This window comes from Pelecanus crispus, chromosome 2, assembly GCF_030463565.1.
Source record: "Pelecanus crispus isolate bPelCri1 chromosome 2, bPelCri1.pri, whole genome shotgun sequence".
Classification (NCBI taxonomy): domain Eukaryota; kingdom Metazoa; phylum Chordata; class Aves; order Pelecaniformes; family Pelecanidae; genus Pelecanus; species Pelecanus crispus.
Genome location: NC_134644.1, coordinates 68979920 through 69003179, shown reverse-complemented (window position 1 = coordinate 69003179; position 23260 = coordinate 68979920).

The window sequence follows — 23260 nt, the reverse complement described above, 5'->3', positions numbered from 1 at the left end:
TTAGAAACAGAGAAGGGCTTGTGGGAAATGTCGAGGTTGGAGGCCGTCTCAGGCTTAGCGACCACAATATGATAAAGTTCTTGGTTCTGGGCGATGCCAAGCAGAGGGGCAGCAAAACAGTTACTATGGACTTCCGGAGGGCAGACTTTGGCCTGTTCAGGACGCTGGTTGGGAAAGTCCCTTGGGAGGCAGTCCTGAAAGGCAAAGGGGTCCAGGAAGGCAGGGCCTTCTTCAAGAAGGAAGTCTTAAGGGTGCAGGAGCGGGCTGTCCCCGTGTGTCGTAAGACCAACCGGCAGGGAAAACGACCGGCCTGGCTGAATAGGGAGCTTTTGCGGGGACTCAGGGAAAAAAGGAGAGTCTACCGCCTTTGGAAGAAGGGGTGGGCAACTCAGGAGGAGTACAGGGATCTTGTTAGGTCCTGCAGGGAGGAAATTAGAAAAGCAAAAGCCCAGCTAGAACTCAATCTGGCCAATGCTGTAAAAGATAATAAAAAATGCTTTTACAAGTACATTAGCAATAAAAGGAGAGCCAAGGAGGATCTCCATCCCTTGCTGGATGTGGGGGGGAACATTGTCACCGAGGACAAGGAAAAGGCTAGGGTACTTAATGCCTTCTTTGCCTCTGTGTTTAAGAGCCAGACCGGTCATCCCCAGGGTACTCAGGCCCCTGAGCTAGAGGATAGGGATGGGGACCAGAACGGAGCCCTCATAGTCCAGGAGGAAGCCGTTAATGACCTGCTAAGCAACCTGGATGCTCAGAAGTCTATGGGGCCAGATGGGATCCACCCGAGAGTACTGAGGGAGCTGGCAGAGGAGCTTGCCAAGCCACTTTCCATCATCTATCAGCAGTCCTGGTTAACAGGGAGGTCCCTGATGACTGGAAGCTTGCCAATGTGATGCCCATCTACAAGAAGGGCTGGAAGGAGGACCCAGGAAACTACAGGCCTGTCAGCCTGACCTCGGTGCTGGGAAAGATTATGGAGAGGTTCATACTGAGTGAACTCAACAGGCAAGTGCAGGTCAACCAGGGGATCAGGCACAGCCAGCATGGGTTCATGAAAGGCAGGTCCTGCTTGACCAACCTGACCTCCTTTTATGACCTGGTGACCTGCCTGGTAGATGATGGAAAGGCTGTGGATGTCATTTACCTGGACTTTAGCAAAGCTTTTGACACCGTCTCCCACAACATTCTCCTCGGGAAGCTGGCAGCTCATGGCTTGGATGGGCGTAGTCTTCGCTGGGTAAAAAACTGGTTGGGTGGCCGAGCCCAGAGAGTAGTTGTAAATGGAGTTAAGTCCAGTTGGCGGCCGGTCACGACCGGTGTTCCCCAGGGCTCTGTTTTAGGGCCAGCCTTGTTTAATATCTTTATCAATGATCTGGATGAGGGGATCGAGTGTGCCCTCAGTAAGTTTGCAGACGACACCAAATTCGGTGGGAGTGTCGATCTGCTTGAGGGTAGGATGGCCCTGCAGAGGGACCTGGACAGGCTGGATCGATGGGCCGTGGCCAACTGTATGAGGTTCAACAAGGCCAAGTGCCAGGTCCTGCACTTCGGTCACAACAACCCCATGCAACGCTACAGGCTTGGGGAGGAGTGGCTGGAAAGCTGCCTGGCCGAAAAGGATCTGGGGGTGTTGGTAGATAGCCGGCTGAACATGAGCCAGCAGTGTGCCCAGGTGGCCAAGAAGGCCAACAGCATCCTGGCTTCTATCAGGAGTAGTGTGGCCAGCAGGAGCAGGGAGGTGATTGTCCCCCTGTACTCGGCGCTGGTGAGGCCGCACCTGGAATACTGTGTCTAGTTTTGGGCCCCTCAATACAAGAAAGACATTGAGGTGCTGGAGCGTGTTCAGAGACGGGCAACAAGGCTGGTGAAGGGTCTGGTGAACAAGTCTTATGAGGAGCGGCTGAGGGAACTGGGGTTGTTTAGCCTGGAGAAGAGGAGGCTGAGGGGAGACCTTATCACTCTCTACAACTACCTGAAAGGAGGTAGTAGTGAGGTGGGTGTTGGTCTTTTCTCCCAAGTAGCTAGCGATAGGATGAGAGGAAATGGGCTCAAGCTGCGCCAGGGGAGGTTTAGACTGGAAATTAGGAAAAATTTCTTTACGGAAAGGGTGGTCAAGCATTGGAACAGGTTGCCCAGAGAGGTGGTGGAGTCACCATCCCTGGAAGTGTTCAAAAAATGGGTAGATGTGGCACTTTGGGATATGGTTTAGTCTAGTCTGCCCTTGATTGGTTTAGTGTGGGCTTGGTAGTGTAGGTTAATGGTTGGACTGGACGATCTTAAAGGTCTTTTCCAACCTAGACGATTCTATGATTCTATGATTCTATGATTCTATGATCTTCTTTGCCTCGGCCTTCACCGGCAACCTCTCTCCTCACCCCTCCCAAATCGATGGACCAAAAGATGGGGACCAGGGGGATAAAGCCCCTCCCACTGTAAGGGAAGATCAGGTTCGAGACCACCTGAAGAACCTCAATGTACACAAGTCTATGCGACCTGATGAGGTCCATCCCAGAGTCCTGAGGGAATTGGCTGATGTAGTTGCCAAGCCACTCTCCATGATATTTGAAAAGTCATGGCAGTCAGGCGAAGTCCCTGCTGACTGGAAAAAGGGGAATGTTGTGCCCATTTTTAAAAAGGGAAGAAAGGAGGACCCTGGGAACTACCAACCTGTCAGCCTCACCTCTGTGCCTGGGAAGATCATGGAGCAGATCCTCCTAGAAGATATGCTCAAGCACATGGAGGACAGGGAGGTGATTCGAGACAGCCAGCACGGCTTCACGAAGGGCAAGTCCTGCCTGACCAGCCTAGTGGCTTTCTATGAAGGAGTGACTGCATCAGTGGACAAGGGAAAAGCAATGGATGTCATCTACTTGGATTTCTGTAAAGCGTTCAACATAGTCCCCCACAACATCCTTCTCTCTAAATTGGAGAGATATGGGTTTGATGGGTGGACTGTTCGATGGATAAGGAATTGGCTGGATGGTCACATCCAGATGGTCGTGGTCAATTGCTCGATGTCCACATGGAGACCGGTGACAAGTGGAGTCCCTCAGGGGTCCGTACTGGGACCGGTGCTATTTAATATCTTAATCAACGACATAGACAGTAGGATCGAGTGCACCCTCAGCAAGCTTGTAGACAACACCAAGCTGAGTGGTGCGGTTGACACGCCAGAAGGACGAGATGTCATCCAAAGGGACCTGGACAAGCTGGAGAGGTGGGCCTGTGTGAACCTCATGAGGTTCAACAAGGCCAAGTGCAAGGTCCTGCACCTGGGGTGGGGCAACCCCCAATATCAGTACAGGTTGGGGGATGAAGAGATTGAGAGCAGCCCTGCGGAGAGGGACTTGGGGGTGCTGGTAGATGAAAAGCTGGACATGAGCCGGCAATGTGCACCTGCAGCCCAGAAAGCCAACCGTATCCTGGGCTGCATCAAAAGAAGCGTGGCCAGCAGGTCGAGGGAGGTGATTCTGCTGCTCTGCTCTGTTGAGACCTCACCTGGAGTACTGCATCCAGCTCTGGATCCCTCGGCACAAGAAGGACATGGACCTGTTGGAGCGGGTCCAGAAGAGGGCCACAAAAATGATCTGAGGGCTGGAACACCTCTGCTATGAGGCCAGGCTGAGAGAGCTGGGGTTGTTCAGCCTGGAGAAGCCTGCAGGGAGACCTTATTGTGGCCTTCCAGTACTTAAAGGGGGCCTATAGGAAGGATGGGGACAAATCTTTTTAGCAAGGCCTGTTGTGACAGGGCAAGGAGTAATGGATTTAAACTAAAGAACAGATTTAGAGTGGATCTAAGGAAGAAATTATTTACAGTGAGGGTGGTGAAGCACTGGAGCAGGTTGCCCAGAGAGGTAGTGGAGGCCCCATCCCTAGAAACATTCAAGGTCAGGTTGGATGGGGCTCTGAGCAACCTGATCTAGTTAAAGCTGTCCCTGCTCACTGCAGGGAGCTTGGGCTAGATGACCTCTAAAGGTCCCTTCCAACACAAAGCATTCTATGATTCTATGTCATGCTCAGTATATATACTGGAGGGAGTTGGCCCAGGGGGGCAGCAATTGCTGGTCGGGGACAGGCTGGGCATTGGACGGCGGGTGGTGAGCTATTGCATTGTGCATCACTTGTATATTCTTTTATCATTACTATTATTATTATTATTATTACTTTCTCTTCCTCTGCTGTCCTATTAAACTGCCTTTATCTCAACCCATGCGTTTTACTCTTTTTTTCCGATTCTCTCCACCATCCCACTGGGTGGGGGAGGGTGAGCAAGCAGCTGTGTGGTGCTGAGTTGCTAACTGGGGTTAAACCACAACACCTTGCTACCTTTCTGGAAAGTGATGGCAGTTCTCTCAGCCTTTGTCTTGCTTCTTCTAGTCGTCGTCTTCTTCCGCAGGCCCTCCATGCCCCTAATCAACTGCTTAGTCTTTGCCTGCCTTCGCCCCAGATAGAATTTCTCTTTCTTGAACCTGAGGAATGAGAAATGTCCACAGCGGTACAGGTGAATTCTCACTTGGGCTTTGCACAATGCTTGCCTTTCCTACAGAAATATCTTGCCTGACACACAAGTAGGCATTTGCCTGTATCACATGGGTGGCTCATAATCACCCTGTGATCTACTCATGCCTCCAGGAACATTTGCCTGCTTCCATGTTTCCAGACTGGAGCAGAAACTCAAGGTGCTCCACTTGATGTTGGATTACCTATTTCTACAGTGCAGTTCTTCACTCGTGCTTTCTTGATGTAGGGGCTATCTCTTCTGTCAGAGCTTCAGCTGGTATGGAGTATGGGGGCCGTAGAAATAGGCCATGAGATACAGCTTTTTCTGGTTCATGGATGCCATTAAATCCAGACTATGATGTGGACAATGAATGTATATTTTGGAGAAGGCAGGAAGCCTACACATCTTGAACGATGGTTTTCTGCAATCTAAATTCCAAAGACCTGACCATGAACTTCACCCTTTCTAACATCTCATGAAATCAAAGCCTGAAGGGTGGAGCCTGAGAGATGTGTTAAGGAGGCTTTCACCCATTAGTAGCCGGCTGGAGTCTGGTCCATGCAGTCACGACCAACAGATCCAGCCCTCCACTGGCCGGGTGAGCAACAGATGCACTGTGTGGGTGGGCTCTCAACAGGAAGCTGGTGGTGTCAGCCTAGTCACTTTAGAGATGGATGTCTCCTCTTAGGGAAGGAAATAACCACAGCTGGCATTAACTGAGCTTCCATTTTGGAAGTTTCCTTGGAGAAAGTGCCAGACACTGAAAAAGCTCCAAGAAACGAAACACTGCTGGGTCAATGGGATGCAGTTGGTGGCGCTGCTGTCTGCGGGGATAAGCTTTCCTCTCCAGGAGTGTTAAGACAGGTTGCCAAGTTTTTAAATGAATTCTGCAGGTATTTAGGGAAGAGAAAGGTTGTTGCTGATCATGCTGGTGTGGGTAAGGAGTTGCCTGGACAGGTGGCCACCCAACACTAAAAGGCAACTGCCTCTCTTTAAGAGACCCTAAGCACCTGGAAGACAGCTGCCAAGAAGGACTGAGGATTTTGGTTTTTACACGCCCACCTGAAACCACCTGAGAATGTCGGTGCGATGAAATTACTGAGGATGTTATTCAAAGGAACTTCTTTTTTTTTTTTTTGCTCTTATTAATTAATAAAAGAAACCATGAAGGACACTCTTCTAGCACACACTGGGCAATTAGTTTGCAAAACTGGTGCAATGAGTGCAGAAACCTGCCAGCGTATGTGTCTTCAGTTCAAGACTCTCAACATTTTGGTGCCAGCTCAGTGGGAAGAGACAACAGGCCCTTGCATGTGCCCAAATGTGGATCTGGTGGATCTGTTCTGTGCTATTCAAAGAAAATGGACTGAGGAGGAACAAGTGCAGAACAGTTATTCTCTGTAATCCCGGAGCGGTCCAGAAAAACAAGGCTGAAGATAGCTACTCTGTAGTGGACGGTCAATGATGCTTAACTGAAATGCTACTAGAAAGTGCTTCCCATGTGCCATTTCTTTACTTTGTAATGAAATAAATGCCATAAAGGGAATACCTTGATTTCCCTGCTGCCAGGCAGCTCACTTGCAAATCCTCCGGAACTCCTCCACTTGATGAGAGGAGTAACATCAGCTGAGTCTGTTTTGTACATGAAATACCTGATGAAAAAGAGGGAAAAAAGTGTGCAGGTAACAGAACTTTTCAGGATCTAAGTCAGACAGATAAACTTCTGGTACACTGAGCTGAGAAAGAGCCTGGCAGTGCTTCACTGTTACCATTCCCTCACAACCTCTAGTTGCAAAGCCCAGATCCTGCGGGAAGACTGTGACTTTCAGATGAAAGGGCACCAGCAAATAGACAGTGGCTTTTCAAGGAACTGGGGGACAAGCTTAAAATGGATGAGGTAGGATTTAACAATAATATAACCCCTGTTGAGAGAATGGAAATTTTGCATGATGTATGACTTCAAAAGAGGCACTGCGTGTAAACGCCTCTTGATCCCTTCTTGTTACTTCAGTTACTCAGACAACTTTAAAGATCTGGACCTAAATCCACCAGCTGGGGGTAGTGATAGGCATCTGCTCTGTGGGATCAGCTCAATAGGAAATCACATACAAGGATGTGTGTTCACAAATCCTCTTCCCCAAGAAAAATACACTTGGGAAAAACAACAGCATGCTGGATTCGTACCTGCCTATGTAAAGCAAGTCACTGATTAAGTATCACTTGCCACTTCAGTTAAGTGCAGGGTTTTGTTTCAGAACAGACATTGTAGCAGGGTTTGATCCCTTTGGAGGCTGTGTGTGGAACTTCACTATAAATTATATATATTTATATATATTTATATTTTTATTTATATATATTTATTATATATATATTTATATATATATAAATTAGGACCACATTTTTGCATTACATACTTTTAGCATCAGAAACCATTCATTTCTACAAGTCACCTTATTTCCTACTCCTTCGTATACTTAAACTTAGCAAAAGAAATAGACATAACCTAGAACTGGAGAGTAACAACATTTCTAGAAGGTTTCTCATGTCCTTGTTCTCAGTAATCTATAATTTTTAGTTTGCCAGGAGAAAAACTAGGCTGCTAGAACACTTCAGGACAACCAGACTTCTTCTGTGATGGCCACTGATGAATACTGAGGTTGATACACTTTAAATGACACCATTTTTGCCCAGGGTCTCATGAGGGCAAAAGTACAAGCAATCTCATCAGCAGTCTTCCGCTACAGGAGAAGACAAGAAAAAAAGTACCAAGAAGGATTAAAAATTCAACTGTGCTTTCCTTGCTACATTTATTTTGCAAATATTTCTTCTCTATTTGGGTACAGAGCTTCTGTTAACCTTCCACCTGCTAGATTAAAACCAGTGAACTTGCTGTATTACATTTTTTGCCTGTAAATCAGGAAAGATCTTTGATTACCTTAATACTAGCCATCCAGTCTGCTATGTGAAAGAGAGTGAAATAAATAAACGCACTTACCTTACCTGAAATTACAACTCATTGTTACTGTTTTCTGTAGTTCCATGATTACTGGAACTCCTCTTACTGAAGCAATCTGTGTGAGAAACCCAAAAGGATTTTATTCACCTCCAGACTATGATGTCTTACTCTGTGGTACGCATAGTTAGAGCTTGGACTGATATATTCTGCTTCAGCTGTAGCTAGCTAGGATCTTCTTTGTAAATACTGTATGATAAACAACATCCCACCCACAGCCTTATTAATATCTATTTGTCTTTGTATCACTGCTCTAATGCAACTTTGAAGTTGTCACTGTTGGTTTTTTGTACCACAGGAAAACTGTAAGAGCAAAGGAGAGAGGGGGGAATACTGTAATGGATGTTACAGTAGGTTCATTTTTCCTGTAATGAGATGGTGTATCACATCAAACATACTTTTGGAGTTACAGTGATATCTTGGAAAGAAAAGAGTATCTTAATAGTATATCTTTTCTTCCTCCCTAGCTAATTATTTAATAGTTAGTGCTACCCTGAAAGTAATTATCTCTGAAATACCTTCTTACATGATGGGAAGACCAAGCTAGCTCACCAAAACAGGCTGACTTTCAAATTCTGAAGGTCAAACTCAAAACTATGTCCTCTTTGAAGAATCACAGATCAAAACATTGTTTTCACTGTTTTTCAGTGAGCAACTGCAATTTACTGTGAATGATGCAGCAAAAAAATTAAAAACATTTTTTGGGCAATCTGGGAAAATGAATTAATCAGTAATAAAATTAATCATTATTTGACATTTTTCCAAATATGTAGTCATTCTGACATGATGGAGACATTCCTGGAGTTCTCCTCAAAGCTCATTATTTGAGAAGCAGTCTGCCATGCTGACTTATGCTGAGTATTATCTTACTGTTGAATAACTTTTTTTTTTTTTTTAATTTTTGCTGTGGAGCCACAGCGGAATGTCAGGCATATTGTCAGTGTGAAGAGAGTTATCACACTGCCACTTTGGAGAATGGCAACATTGTTACAAAAGATCATGGGGCTTTGAAAGATCTGCTTATATGGATATTTATTTTGCAGATTGGAGTATACTTGAAGTGGCCCAGACATGCATTCCATGTCATTTATACATCAGTCAGAAATAGCCTATGTAGTAGAAAGGAGACTTTATTTTTTCAATATTGCCTGTCTTCTTGGTAACTTTTTCAGTACTGGGCAGTTGGGGTTTTTTATTATGTGCACTACTTTTGGTGTTATCACATTCAGTCTTGATGTTTTTTGCAATCCAGAAAGAGTAGATTCACAGAAAGCTCCTCTCAGCTAGGGGACAGCCATCTGGTAAGCACAGTGCAAATTTTACTTTTCCTCAATGTTTTTGTGTGCCATAAAGTTGTCTTTAAAATACACAAGATGTGTCTCTGCTTGCTAGGTAATTTTGCACCCTCTTCTGGCCAAGACTTTCCCTTTTTAGGCATAAATCTTCTGATACAGGTGCATTCAACATGAAGTTATTCAGCATTAATACCAACTGTTCACACTGAAAAGTGTATGTTGTATATAGGCAAACTCCTCGTTACTAGAGAAATACCTAAAGCCCAACCCATTCAGATCCTGAAGGTCAGCCATGTTCTGACCTGTTGTATTCAAATGCTTCATAGCTACATGTAAGCAAGAAAAAAGGGTATGTTGAAATAAATACATTCTCATGAAACTGTCGTCTTCTAGATCTTCCAGCAGTCCTCTTATCACCAAGATAAAAGTCTTGTCTTTTCCTACAGTGAGGGACAAGGTCCTTCCAAACTAGGCAAGTTTCTATGCTGTTTTTTGTCACCATCTATATATCTTCAGCATGTATAGAAAAAAGGGAAAGTGACATTTATGAAAGTGAGAAAAAACCTACTGTGGTTCTGTAACTTGTGCAAATATTTGAATAAACCAGTACCTGCTCCTATATTTCTCCTTGAGTCCTCCTACACTCGCTGTATAAATATGAAAGTAGCTGTAGCTCTGATGACGTAAGAGCATAAGCAAGACAAGGTCTGTGGGTATGTACTACCTTGAGCCACAGATCTTGGTTTGGAAACAGCTGAACAGTTTGACTACTAGCCCTTAAACGTCTACTGGAGCAGGATCTAAAGCAGATGACACTCATCTGTGGGTTTCATGACACTGCACTCATTGAACCTCTACCGAATCTTTTTAACTACAGGCATTTCTTTTCCACTTTTGAAAGGCCACTGATATTTTACATTGCTGTCAGCTGAGAGATCATAGGATCATAGAATCATAGAATCGTTTAGGTTGGAAAAGACCTTTAAGATCATCCAGTCCAACCATTAACCTACACTACCAAGTCCACACTAAACCAATCAAGGGTAGACTAGACTAAACCATGTCCTGAAGTGCCACATCTACCCGTTTTTTGAACACTTCCAGGGATGGTGACTCCACCACCTCTCTCAGCAGCCTGTTCCAATGCTTGACTACTCCTTCCGTGAAGAAATTTTTCCTAATATCCAATCTAAACCTCCCCTGGTGCAGCTTGAGCCCATTTCCTCTTGTCCTATCACTAACTACTTGGGAGAAAAGACCAACACCCACCTCTCCAATTTTTGCTGCCAGCTCACTATCTGTAACAATTTTCAAAAGATGCTCATAATTACAGGTCATATTCAGTGCTAATAGTCGTCATTAATTTCTTACTTGAACAAAAGGATATTTTGTTCTTTTTTTTTTTTTTTAATAGCTCATGCATGGCCTAGGTTGACATTCATGATTCAGCATGTCCCAAACATACCTTAAGCCTATTCTAATTTTGACATTTCTATTTCAATGCTGATTTGTATTTACTAGATGGTTCATGTTCTTCAGCTGTTTTTCTGCTGCACTGCATATAGATGACTTAAAATTAGAAACCAATCAGAACCTTGGAAGTCTCCTTATCTAGTGGCCTACAAATACAGAAAATCCTTTGGAAACATTTGTGGAAGTTGCACCTCTCTTTCTTGGGCAATCAGGGAGGCATTATTTGCTCTGCTGATTTTGCAGTTGAATTTAACACTAAAAAGGACTTATTCACATGGCCAGTGCACAAGATACAGTATAAGTAGAAAACACATTCAGAATGCAGGCCAGAACTGTTGGACAGGCATTTGAAAAACACTGGTCTTACCTAAAATACTGCTAAAATTTCTTGACAGCAAAGCTAGAATTTTTTCTGCCCATTTTCGCCCTTTTTCCAAAGGCAGAACATGCAGTGGCACTAAACAGTAATTTTATCCACCAGTCAAACCATTATACCCTAGTAAATTATTCCCTAATTGTTTCCTATTCTTTCTCTAGACTGCAGGTTTTAAAATTAGGGGTCATCCCTAAGAACTTCAGTTGAAGTGCCGTCCTATCTTCCTGCTAGTCCAATGGCCTAAGGTGCTACTCAGCTGGATTAAAACTGGCAGCATCTGGCCTTAATCAGTGGCATCAAATCTGTTGCTGTTTTTCGTTCTAGAAAATCTTAATCTTTGATTAATAGCAATCTTCTCATGGAAGTGTTGAAGCAGGATTCAGGATTTCATAAACTGTGGATACCTGGGTGAAAAAAATCACAGTACAGTACTGGGTTTTGAAATAGAGGTCTCTGCAGATTAAGCTAAGAGAACCTCTAGTCCTCTGATTTATTGTTATCAGGTAGAACTAGTTACCTATGCATGCTTTTAAAGAGAGGCGTTTTTATAGTATTTATACTTTTTAATTTACTATATGTTTATGTGGGGAAAATCTATAATAAAATCTGTACTCTTCATCTAAAAGATCTTAATTTTCTTTTTTATTATCAGAAGAAATATGTGGTCAAGACCACTCTAAGCTCTGGCTAGCCTGTATTTTAGGTGTACCGTAGTTTACTGTTGAGTCACTGGGGGTTCTCACAAAAACGTAGACTGCCTGGGACTACACCATGCAGAAGTTACGGATGCTTTCCAAAGCCTCAATAAACTTTATACAGCAACTGTTTTTCTGCTATTCTGGATGATGGGGGCAGGGACTAGAGGCTTGCACAGGATCAAAATGCCATCATTTTCACAACAGTAAATTTCACTGGTTCCAAGCTTGCTGCAGTTCCCTTTTTATTGCAAATACATCAAACTGTCTCTGATATATCTAGCATGTCAAGGCTGAAAAAGGTTCACACATCAGATGCTGACTTTGAGGGGGTGTTTAGAGGCAGGGGGGGAAGTTGACATAAGGTACAAGCAGTCTTTCAGATGCACTTAAAACATGCCATTTTTATGATCCTTTTTTTTATTTTTATTTTTTTAACAGACAATGGGGGATAGGATAGCAGTGTCAAGAAAGGTGGCAGTGTGTTCCTCTCACACAGGATCCACTGATTTCAGAGGACCTGGACATCTCTTCCTGAGCATATATCTTTTTCTTCCATTCCTAATAAGCAGATCATGTTGCCGGTTAAATCAACTTGTAGTTAATGGTTAAATTTCCGTTACTGTTACTAATATTTTAAGTTGGAATTTGATTTCTGCTGACAATTTTTTTTCGCCTTAAACAAAACCGTACACTCAGCTATGATAGAAACTTTGCCACATTTTTGAGAAGTCTAACTTTATCTGTGCACGGCATGTAGAAAAATGTTCTGTAATTTCATAACATTGCATATACAAATGGCATCTTTACCCCTTTAATTACAGTCCTTTCATTCACTCCTCATTTTCCTTCATTTGTCAATCTGACTGCAGGTTTGGTTCAGAAAGAAATATCTAACAAAAAAAAATTAAAATTATAAAAATATAATGAGTTGATGATTTGAACCTCTTTTTATCTATTAACTTGTGCTTCTGAAACACCTATGGTTTCTGCCTCTTATAGATAAAGTCTGTGCTATTAAATTCATCTGTTAAATTCATCTTCCCTCTTTGTCACACTTAAATAACAATATGTGCATTCAGGCAGACAATGAAAAGTAAACCGATGGCTGTGACTCACAGAGAGAAGTCGCCGGCAAGCTGTCACGATAAAATCTGGAGTAACACATGGAAAGTTCTTCTCTGTTTTACTGTAATTCTTTTTGTGAGCTTCCTATATAATCTTATTTACGTCTGTCAAAGGATATTGAGAAACCAAGCCCACAAATAGCAATAAAATTCACCAGCCTAAAGCAGCTTTGACATAAAGCCAGGACAGACACTTGCAGCTGTATTTTCTATATCTAGCTTGTAAGGGTGGGCATATCTGGAGTTCAGACCTTCAAGGAAAAATATGATTGTTCCACTCATGGATATGAATCCATCTTTTCTTCACACTGCTTCTCTTCCCTTTTGTAAATAGGAAGATATATCTCCAAAATGAAGATTTATCTGAAGGTATGGGCAAAGCAGTGAACAAAATATAGTCATTTTCAGGAAAAACTGCCCTATTAAACACAGATGACATGATCACAACATTTTTTTCCTGCCTCTCTCTTTATTAATCTATTAATTAACTATATTCTTCTCCAGAAGGCAATGTCCCTAAAGGGGAGGATATATTTATGAGAGGTCCAGCTGACAACATTAGCAGGTGAATCAGTTAATCATATGTTCTGGGTTAAACAGCATTACTGTTATATAGATGCTAGATCTCTGTTCTGGGGCACATATGCTGAAGAGAAGGAAAAGACAGCACCCCAGAGAAGAATGAAAGGTACCATTATTATAACTTGTATGACAGCCCAATCTCGTTGATTATTCTTAGTATCTTATTTCAGTTTCTGTTTTAATTTCATTTACTAAAAATGCCAGCATATTTTCTGGGCTAACTGTCACTTACAGGATTTAGTAATAGATGCAGAGTAATACTTAATTACTCCTGACTTCTTGCTGTCTATAAATCTGAAGTTCCTGAAATCAAAATTTTTAGTGTCTTTTCTCTCTCCTCTACTGTCATTTCTCACCTGTTACCAGCTAGTGACTTTAAAGCTTGGGAGGTCAGATTTCCTATTTTACCTAGGCTCTCTCCTCTTCATTAAAGTAATCTGAATGGAATAAAGCAGTAAAGACATTTCTAAGTAGATCGGGGGGCTGATGGAGGAGAGCAAACATAGGATATTGGCTTGATATGAAGGATAGGTTCAAAGAGTTTAAGGCCAGAAGGAATCATGTGACAGTCCTATATGACTTTACATCTCAGGGCAGTAGATTTCACCCCATTGTCCCTATATTATCCTATAACTTCCATCTGCCTAAAACCAACCTTCCAAAATGACAAGAAATAGGGGAATTCCATCTCCATTAGTATCCCCTTTCACTGTTCAAACATCTTTACTGTTATTTTACTTTATTTCATATTCAAATTTGGTGGTGTCATCTTCCAGCCATTGGATAATGCTGCATCCCTTTCTGCTAGATTACAGAGCTTCTTAATACATGCCATTCATACGTACAGAAATATATAAAAATTATAAAGGTAGGCCCTTAGCAACAAGGGCCTAACAGTTAATTAACCAAGCTCCATTTTAGGATGTTTATAGAGCTAACCTCATGCTTGGTTTAAGACAGAGTTCCACAAAACTTCTAAAATTAAACTTGAACAACATAAAACCTGCCTGGTTTCAGGTCACACAATAAACTCCTAACTCAGACCAGGTCACAGTTTCTTGTGTAAGCCCAACATCAGGTGAATGGTCATTGGTCTCATTTGTAAAAGATACCAGAACTGGGGTGCCACATGCTTTCAGAGTTATTGTCAAGTAACACTGCACAAGTACATACTTTGCACTTGCATCCTATCATTGTTGAAATAAAAGAACTGGACACACTCTGTGTATTTACTTTTTTTGTTCATGTTTGTTCTTCTACGTCTTAATTTGTGAAATGGTACACAATGAAACCCCTGACTCGGAGTCTTGAAGGCCAGAATGGTCCATTAGATCATGCAGTATGACCTCATATATATCACAGATCATAGATCTCACCCAATTACCAGTGTATTAAGTGCAGGAATGTGTGTTTGACAAATGCACATTTTCCAGAGAAGGAACTAGTCTTGATCTGGAGAAATCAAAAGATGGAAAATCCAGCATTTCCCCTGACAGTTCCAGCTTTTAATCATTTCACTGTTATTAATGCATGCCATATTTTTAATTATTTTTTTTTTCTTTTACCTTTCATCCAGTAGTTTTTGTCATGCTTTTCTTCATTAGGTTAAAGAACACTTTTATTTGGCATTTTCTCCCTCTCTCTCTTATACCCTGGAATTGAGTCACCTCTCAGTTTCTCTTGTGATGAACTAAGTAGACCAATTCTTAAGTTTCTCAGTGTAAGGTATATTATTCTAATCTCAACAACCTTTTTGTTTTTGAAGTGAACCTCAAATTCACTTGTCCTTTGTGATTTGTCACCAATACTTTACCACAGCATTTGTGTCCAACATGTTTTCTTACAGTAAGTACCACCATGAAGCTAATTTCATCTAGTCCTTTGGAACTGCAATGTGCATATTAAATTATAGGGGGGAAAAAAGTTAAACATCTAAGGCATTTTGAAAATTATATGAATGCAAAAATAGGCTACATATTTTTTTTTTTTAAAAATTAAGTTGGATGTTTATAATTAATTTGCCTCAGCCTGCTCAGCTGCAACAGTCTTCCAGCAGGAAGTGGTTATCTTCCCACTGGCCACAGAATGATGTGAATAAATGGTAAATACAATGTATTACCAGGATAGCACATTCCCACTTTATGTACAGAAATCTCTAGTATGTGGGTGGAATGCAACAGTTCCTATCTTTACTGAAAAATCAATTTCAGTATAGGGGCCACAAATTTAAGGCCCTGCTTGTGTACATGATGACTGACAGAGCTACAGAACAACACAGCTATGAGAAATTTATTAGAGAAAATTCCACATTCAATTAGACACCAGAGGAAGGAAAACATATTTAAGGCTTTGAAAGAACTTTATCTTTGACTGTGAGAACTTGACAAGAGCTCAGATGTAGCATGAGGTCAAGACCCATTTCTTCATAGTGTCTCTACATTTGACCTCCTTGGCAGCCAATCAATCATATATTTTCCACAGCTACTTCAGTGCAGTGGATAGCATCAGAATGTTTCAAATTCAAGTTTGCGTCTGAAAATCATTCAGTAGGAACTCAAATGCAGGCAAAACCATCAAGAGTAGAACTAGAGAACTGCTCCACACGTTATGTTTCTGTTCTCCTGCAATAGCAGTGCCATCAGCTGTCTATGTTATAATGACAACACAATGCAATACAATGATGTATTTGTTATGTTCTAAGGTCTTCTTCCACAAGCTTCTGAGAAAAAGCAAAACCCAGCAGGCTGAACACACAGAAAACAAGAGATCAGAGGTCTGCATAGTGCTAACTAAGCATCCTTAGCTATCACTAATTCACTTGATAAGTGCTGCTCAGCATAAGTTCAAAAACCAGGCATCAGCAAAAGAAATTCTGGAAAATCATCACTGGACTTGAAACCCTTCATACCAGTTTCCTGCCAGTCTCCTACTGCACTCACCTAGTTTAAGTCAATTAAGTTACACTGGATTTCCCTGTTTTTCAAAAAGATCAGTAAGATCAGCTACCATGCAAAATCACAAGGCCTGGAATGACAAAGAGAGTCTCAGAACATTAACCATTGCCAGGTGATAAAATGTTGGCTTGAAATATGGATAACTGTGTACTACCTGTTGTAATACCATACATACTTATTCACATAGGCAATGCCAGTTGATTAAAGATACTCATTCTATGAGGAAAAAAAAAGATTATTAAGAAGGAGAAAATGAGGTGTTTCGTCAGTCGTAGTTCTCTGGTTTCATTCTCAACATGGTCAGGTGTATAAAGGCCAATACAATAGATCTATATCTTTATGTGCTAGTTTGACAAAAGAGAAAATCAGGTAGGTAGCTCAGGACCAGATAACTATGCTTTAAGTAACTAAAGAAAAATACTGCATATCTGAAAGAACCAGTCCCAAATTGATAACTTCCTCTCCTCCTCCAGGAAAAAAAAAAAAATCATTATCATCTCTAATGGTCCTTCATAGTGACACTGGAAACTGCAGGTGTTCAGTTTATTTTCTGTGTAAGATATTTATCATAGTAGTAATTTCTAAAGGTAATGATCACTATGTATCCTTTCATTGTTGAAAGGATTGTTGTTGAACATTGTTTTTCATGGTCAACAATTTTGGTCTTCAAAATCAACCATTTGCTTTCCTTATAATTATCTGCTTTAATGTTTCCAATGATATTATTTGGGGTTATTTTGGATTACTTTGTCTGCATTACAAAGATTCTACTGCAGCTTGAAATTGTGGAAATAAAAAAGTATCAAATTTTCCAGAAAAATATGGCAAACACATATGTAAATGGATTTAAACAGTCACCCAGAGAAACAGGTGGAGGTACTAGATTTTCCATTAGCTGTATTTCCATTGCTTTCTCCTTGGAAAACTTCCCATTTTAATGTCTCCAAAGGAACCAGCTAAGAGGTCATACAAGGAATAGCACAGAATTAAGTGTACTGTAACATACTCAAAGCCCCACACTTGTCCCAAATTCCCATCCGTTTACTGACTCCATTTCCCAATGCAGTCAACACAATTTTCCTTACATGAGTTAAATTCACAGTGTTACCTTCCAAATGCCTTTCCCAAACAGCAGATTTCCATGAGACTGGTTGTCCACAAGACTGTTTGTATTGACAATGAGTAATGACACTGTAAGAGTTACCAAAAAGGGCTTCTTAACCCACTGATTTCAAGCTTGTAGATAAGTATTCTTCTCCTGCATTCAAGCCTTATTCCATAAATGTCACATCTATTACATTTGTTTGGTGAAATGTATAATTTCTGGAGATTTTGGTCAACATTATTTAACAAAAATACCAGTGTGCATCTTTTAAAATATGTTTAAAGCATCCATTATATTAAATACATATCTTTTTTTTCTGTTATCTATTACAGACCTTCTTCCATAGGAAGTAACCAACACAAACCCCACACCTAATCTAGCTCCAAAACAGTGACCTGTGGGCTGATCTTTAATAATACTACAAGATTTGCCAGAACAGATGAGACTAATTGTCAGTTTGTCCTAGTATTGCCCTTCCTGCAAAGGCAAGTGCCTGTGCTGCAGGAGAGCATGAAAATCATTTTAGGTATTTGACTACTTGTACAGTACTTCCAATGGCATGCCTTAATGTTCGATCCCCAAAGGCAAACATTTGATCCCCTGAAGTGCTGGATTTGACTATCACTAGTTTTGATTACGTAGCCACCAATGTTGTTGGTAATCAAAACATGATGTCAGTCCTTCTCTCCAGTCAGTTCCAGTAAATTGTCTCAGTGACCTCCACTTACAGAAAATACCATGATGACTAAACACAGTGCAAATAAATGTTTTCTTTCATTAGCCTTAAATATAACAACCTGTGATGCAAGAGTCCAAAAGCAGAGCTGCATGAGCTGCATCACAGAAGAAATGAATGACAAGAAGAGTCAGCAAGGAACCAAAGCAGAGTCCTGTGATTCCTCAATAAAGTTTTCTTTCATATTAAACTGCTGGGTGTTTTTTTTTCTCTCCTAGCTCTAGAGCAGACCATGAACAGAAATATTACTATCCTGATAAGATTTTGTGCCTATTGTTAAGAGACTGGAAATGAACAAAGAAGCAGGACACTGTTTGTCTGAGTCTCAGACCCCCTCAATCCTCACTCACTATTGCGAAGGAAATTACACTGAATCATTCCTGCTGTGCTGCTCCCACCAGCAAACCATATAATAAAGAACATTTGACTACACAAAACATATTTGGGGTCTAATGGTTATGTAGCAAAGGAGGTCCATCTACCACATAGTTGCTAAGACTGTAAAGTTACTCTGAATAACCAGTCGTTATTCATTTAAAGGGATGTTGCCCCCACAAAAACTAAAACTGAAAAAACCCCCACCCACCACCCTTGAAAATGCTTGGCATAATACCTTCAGATTATAACATAAGATTATTAACATACCTGATATATTTTAGATGTTTGAGATGTATGTTTCTGCTTTGCTACTTCTCTTGGACTCCAAATTGATAAAACCATGTTTAAGAACTTGCCCTGGTGATGTCCTCAGCTAGATTGGACAATTTTATTAAATTAAACTAGGATGGATAGTTTTGCCATCAGGTTTTGGTTTGTTTCACCTTCAGCTTTTCATAAACAACACAATAAAAGAAAAAAAAGAATCGCTATGCCTGGATTATTTCCATTTTGATCAAATGTCTGATTCATTTTTTCCCAACTAATAAATTGGAGAAATACTCACAGAATTGTTTCTGTTTATTCCTGCTGGAGTGGAATCCTCTTTTAAAAGCACACTAAACCTGGGACTACAGGAGTATCACAGGATTCCTTTAACACACAAAATTGGTCTAATAAAACTCAGTGTAACTCCTGGTTACAGTAAATGTCTTCAGGGATACCTTGTTTTAAGAGTTAACATCAGCTATTTATCCCTTTAATAAATGTACTGACCTTTTCCCAATTTCTAAGAAGAAGCAGGCCTGAAGTTTCAAAGTTATTTTAAGAATAAACAGTTAGGTAACCTCTGCAACAGAGGATCTTCACTTTGAAATGTCACAGCAATGGCTAGGTGCAGGCAGAGAGCACCCAGGAAAAAGAGAACTGTTCTGTGAGTTTTACTGCCATCTGAAGTCTTTGCATGGCCTGAGGCATAAACTGAGATTCTTTTCTCCTCCTTTCTTTCTTACTTTCTTTTTCTTTTTATTTAAATCAGGATTCTAGAAAACAGGACTTCTGGGCCTCAGTAAAACTCACTTCAGTTCATCCAGAGAAAAAGTTATCGATTGGTTTAATTTATTTAATTTTATTTCTACAGAGAGTCTGGCGAGTTCTATGCCAGTAAAAAAATATAGAGGGAACAGTGTTCAGCTTCAAAGAGCATGGAGGTTGGGAGGGTGAAATGCAGTTTACTGTATGGAACCTTTTTTTTTTTTTTAAATTTGCCTTGATGGAAGTTGACAGCTCAGCCTGTATTTCAGCTCTGTCCACGGGCAGTGAAATGTGTGAGAAACCAATACTCTGAAAATTCTCATATGCATATGAAAAATCATGGTATGAAAAGGGGCCAAGGGATTAGGACAAGATAAATTTATACTAAGCTTTACACATTCCATTGACAAATTTGCTGTTTTTGCGTTGTTGCCTCCGACCTCCTGGTTACCGAGGGGATGACATTAAACTGGGAGAAAATGGCTTATTATGTGTGATAAATTCAAACAAAGATGACGCACTTTACCCACCAAGTATATCTAAGAAATTGTGAGGAAATGTCAAGCATTTCAAAAGAAAGCTGCCGTAAATTCTGATGCTGGAGACTTTAACGAATTTCTGCCAGAGTAGAAAGGTCTCTTTGTTTGGACTCAGCTGACACTCAGCGTGTGGAATATTATGAGCTCAGGGGGTCACATAAAAGCTACGGGAGAAAGAAAGAAAACTGTGGATGTGACAAAACTCAGGCACTAGAGGGCTAAGAAGTGGCACGAAGACTTTGCATTGACTCAGTGCAGATGGTGCATGGGAATCAGCACTCATGCATCAAAAAAGGTTCAAAACCCAAACATCCGTCCCCTTCTGCTCACTCTTGCTCATTCCCACTGCCCCACGTACTGGGGTATGTGCACTTGGTCTTTTGGCAAGACTTGATTTGTCCCAATTTTATTTTTCCTTGTGTAACAGTAAAGTCTTAGGAGACAGGAAAGATTGGGGGAAGAAGGGCGGGGGGATCCAGACCCCAGAAAACCTCCTGTCCTGCTGATGTTACATAATTGATGAACAAATGATCACACGTTGTGTCCCTGATTCAGGTCAGGAGGTGGCAGGAGGAGGAAGTGCTGTCAAATGTTTGAAAGAAAAAGGAGGTAGAGGAGTAGCAATGAGACCCCCTGCCACTGTGGCAAATTAGCTATTTCACAGCAATGTTTACACTATATAGTGCTTTTCACATTCTGACCCCTTGGGTACAGGCAAGATAGAAAGGGCAAAAATGACAAAAATTATAAGCTAAGAGAGTGAAGAAGAGCAAGTGAAACAAATTTGGAGCTCCCTTGCTCCCTTCCTGCTCCCATATGCCCAGCACCATCAGGTGTCATGGAGGAGAGCTGGTAGTAGCCTCCTCACCCCCAAAACCACCTCAGCAATGGCCCTTGCATGTGGCTTTGGAGGGGTTTTTGGTAATGTTACCTTCGAGCAGGGGAGCAGCATGACAAGACACAATTAATTTGAAATGTTTACAGACTGTGTAGCTAAAAAAAATCAATAAGTAACTGACAATTCATTATGGAGAGAGGTTGTTTTAAATTTACAACTTTGTTTTAAATCTAAAATATCCTCCTTCTTATTTATTTTTTCAAGGGGAAAAAAAAAAAAAAGAAAGGGAAAAATAATCCGAACTGCAGCACCTCACTTCTGCCCCTTGGATATCCCTCAGTCAGTTCCAGAGATGTACAATACCCTGTGCCTGCCAGAATAAGCCACCTATGTTTGGAGGTGACATAGTTTTTCCCAGCCTCTCTGATGACAGAGTATTCATTACACCCTGAAAAGGGGACATATGCACTATGTAAACCAGCAGATTCCACCTCTCCTTGGGATTTAGCCTTTTCAATGAAGTAAATAATAAACAGAATAATGCAAACTGCAGCTGAGGTATTGCATCCGTAAGATATTTTGGGAGGGTCTCTCTGCTCCAGCCCACATGCCCCTCTGCCCAGAGAGCCGCATCTGCTTCTTTCTTATCCACAATATGTCAGTAACAATCAGTCAGTAGCTTAACTTGGGCATCTAGCACCCGTCAAGAGAGGGGATCAATGGGAGAGAGAGCCTACAGCCCTGTGCCTCCCATGTGTTTTACTCAGCTCTGAATCCTATAGTACAAATCCTTTCTAAAAAAACGTATACAAAATTTAAATAACTTGTATATTGGCCTGGAAAGACATTTTAAGTCTTTGTCATTACAGTGGCTGTTACATACCATTATAAGGGCATTCATACACAACTAGACTATGCAAACTACACATGACCGCATGTTTTATTATAAATAGGTATATATGCCAGTATTCATGCCTAATACTTTGAGTCTGTAGCTAATCCTAAAATGGACATGTGAAAAGGATAAAAAATGATGGGCTGAATCATCCCACCTCCTGCAAAAACAAAGGCAGTCAGTGAGGCCCACTCCAGCTGACAAGCATTGATGACAATGGGAGCATTAGCCCAAGGCTGAAGTGTTTTGGTAATCCCACCTATAATGACTGACTGGAAAGTTGCCAGAATTCATGAAAATGTGTTCATAATTTTTGCTTTCTGCTTTATCAGCTTAGCATTTTGATTCCTAAACTTACTATATTAATAGCATTAATAAAATAATGCATAGCCATCTTCCTGTTTACTTTGACATGAGGTTAAATATAACCCTTCCCTTACGGAAAACCCATTAGCTTTTACAGACATTGTGCATTTTAAGTATGATAGTTTAGCAAAACACAATTTGAATGTTGCGATAGAAAGCCCAAGTATCTCCACTTGAACTGACCAATGTTCCAGCTTCATTTGACAGGAATGGAGTCCTGTTCATTTACTACTTTATTACAACGGCAAACAAATCTCTTCATCCCCTGCTAAAGAAGACTTTATATAAAGGACCACATTCTGTTTGCCAACCTCTCTTTAGGTACTTAAATATTATTTTTAATTCTCCACTTCAATCCTTCCTCAACAACTGCAAGAGCTGAAATATCTGTCATTTCTCAATCCAGCAATCCCTAAAGTCTTGTCCTGACATAAAGAAATGCAAAGGCTGATTTTTATCAGTGTGTTTGGCAAGATGTGACCACAATGTTTTCCTCAAGTCAGAAGCCTTGACAGTCCTTCAGCGAACCTCTGTTAAGCCACAAATTGCACCCCTCTGTAGAGCAGGTATCACTGAGAACATTTCCCCATCTATCTTTACATAGACACACACATGCATATAGAGAGTACGCAGGATCACTGACAATTTCCTTGTCCAAAGCCTGCAACTTCTTTTCCCAAAACAAGCTTTTTTTTTTTTTTTTTTTTTGTGATTAATAATTAATAAAGTAATGACAGGGTTCAGAAATCAAAGTTTTGGTTCTCCATTTAACTCCAGGGTTTCAGTATTAAAAATACTGCAGCTTGAAAATATTCTAGGCTAGAAGAGGAGGGGGATATACTGCTATCCTGTCCTTTCTAAATACATGCAAGAGCAAAAGTCAGCAGTTTACCCGTCCTGATACCCATTGCTGTGCCTTGGGATGATACTGATAGGAGAAAGAAAGACAACCTTTGTATGTGGTTAAGAGCAGTCAGAGCCAAAACAGCAGGGAGATCATTAGAGAGGATGGAGCTGGAATGGCAGTGAGAAGAAAATGAGGACAAAATACTTCTGCAATTTGCCAGTAAGCAAGATAAGTGGCTTAAATTTATTACTTGCTCCTGCAATCCCTTCTTTTATATATACTTTTATAGATACATTATTTACATTTAATTTCTTTACATTACTGTGATAACTCTACAAAGCATCAATGTTGTACTCTGGGTGACTGCGCCAGAAACTAAAATTATAACTATATTCATACCTCCTTTGTCCTTCCCCTTCCCAACAGCCTTCCAATAAAAAAGAAAACCAGCAGACCAGGGAAGATTCTGTTCGCCTCGCCCTTGTCCTGCTCTCAATCACAGTCT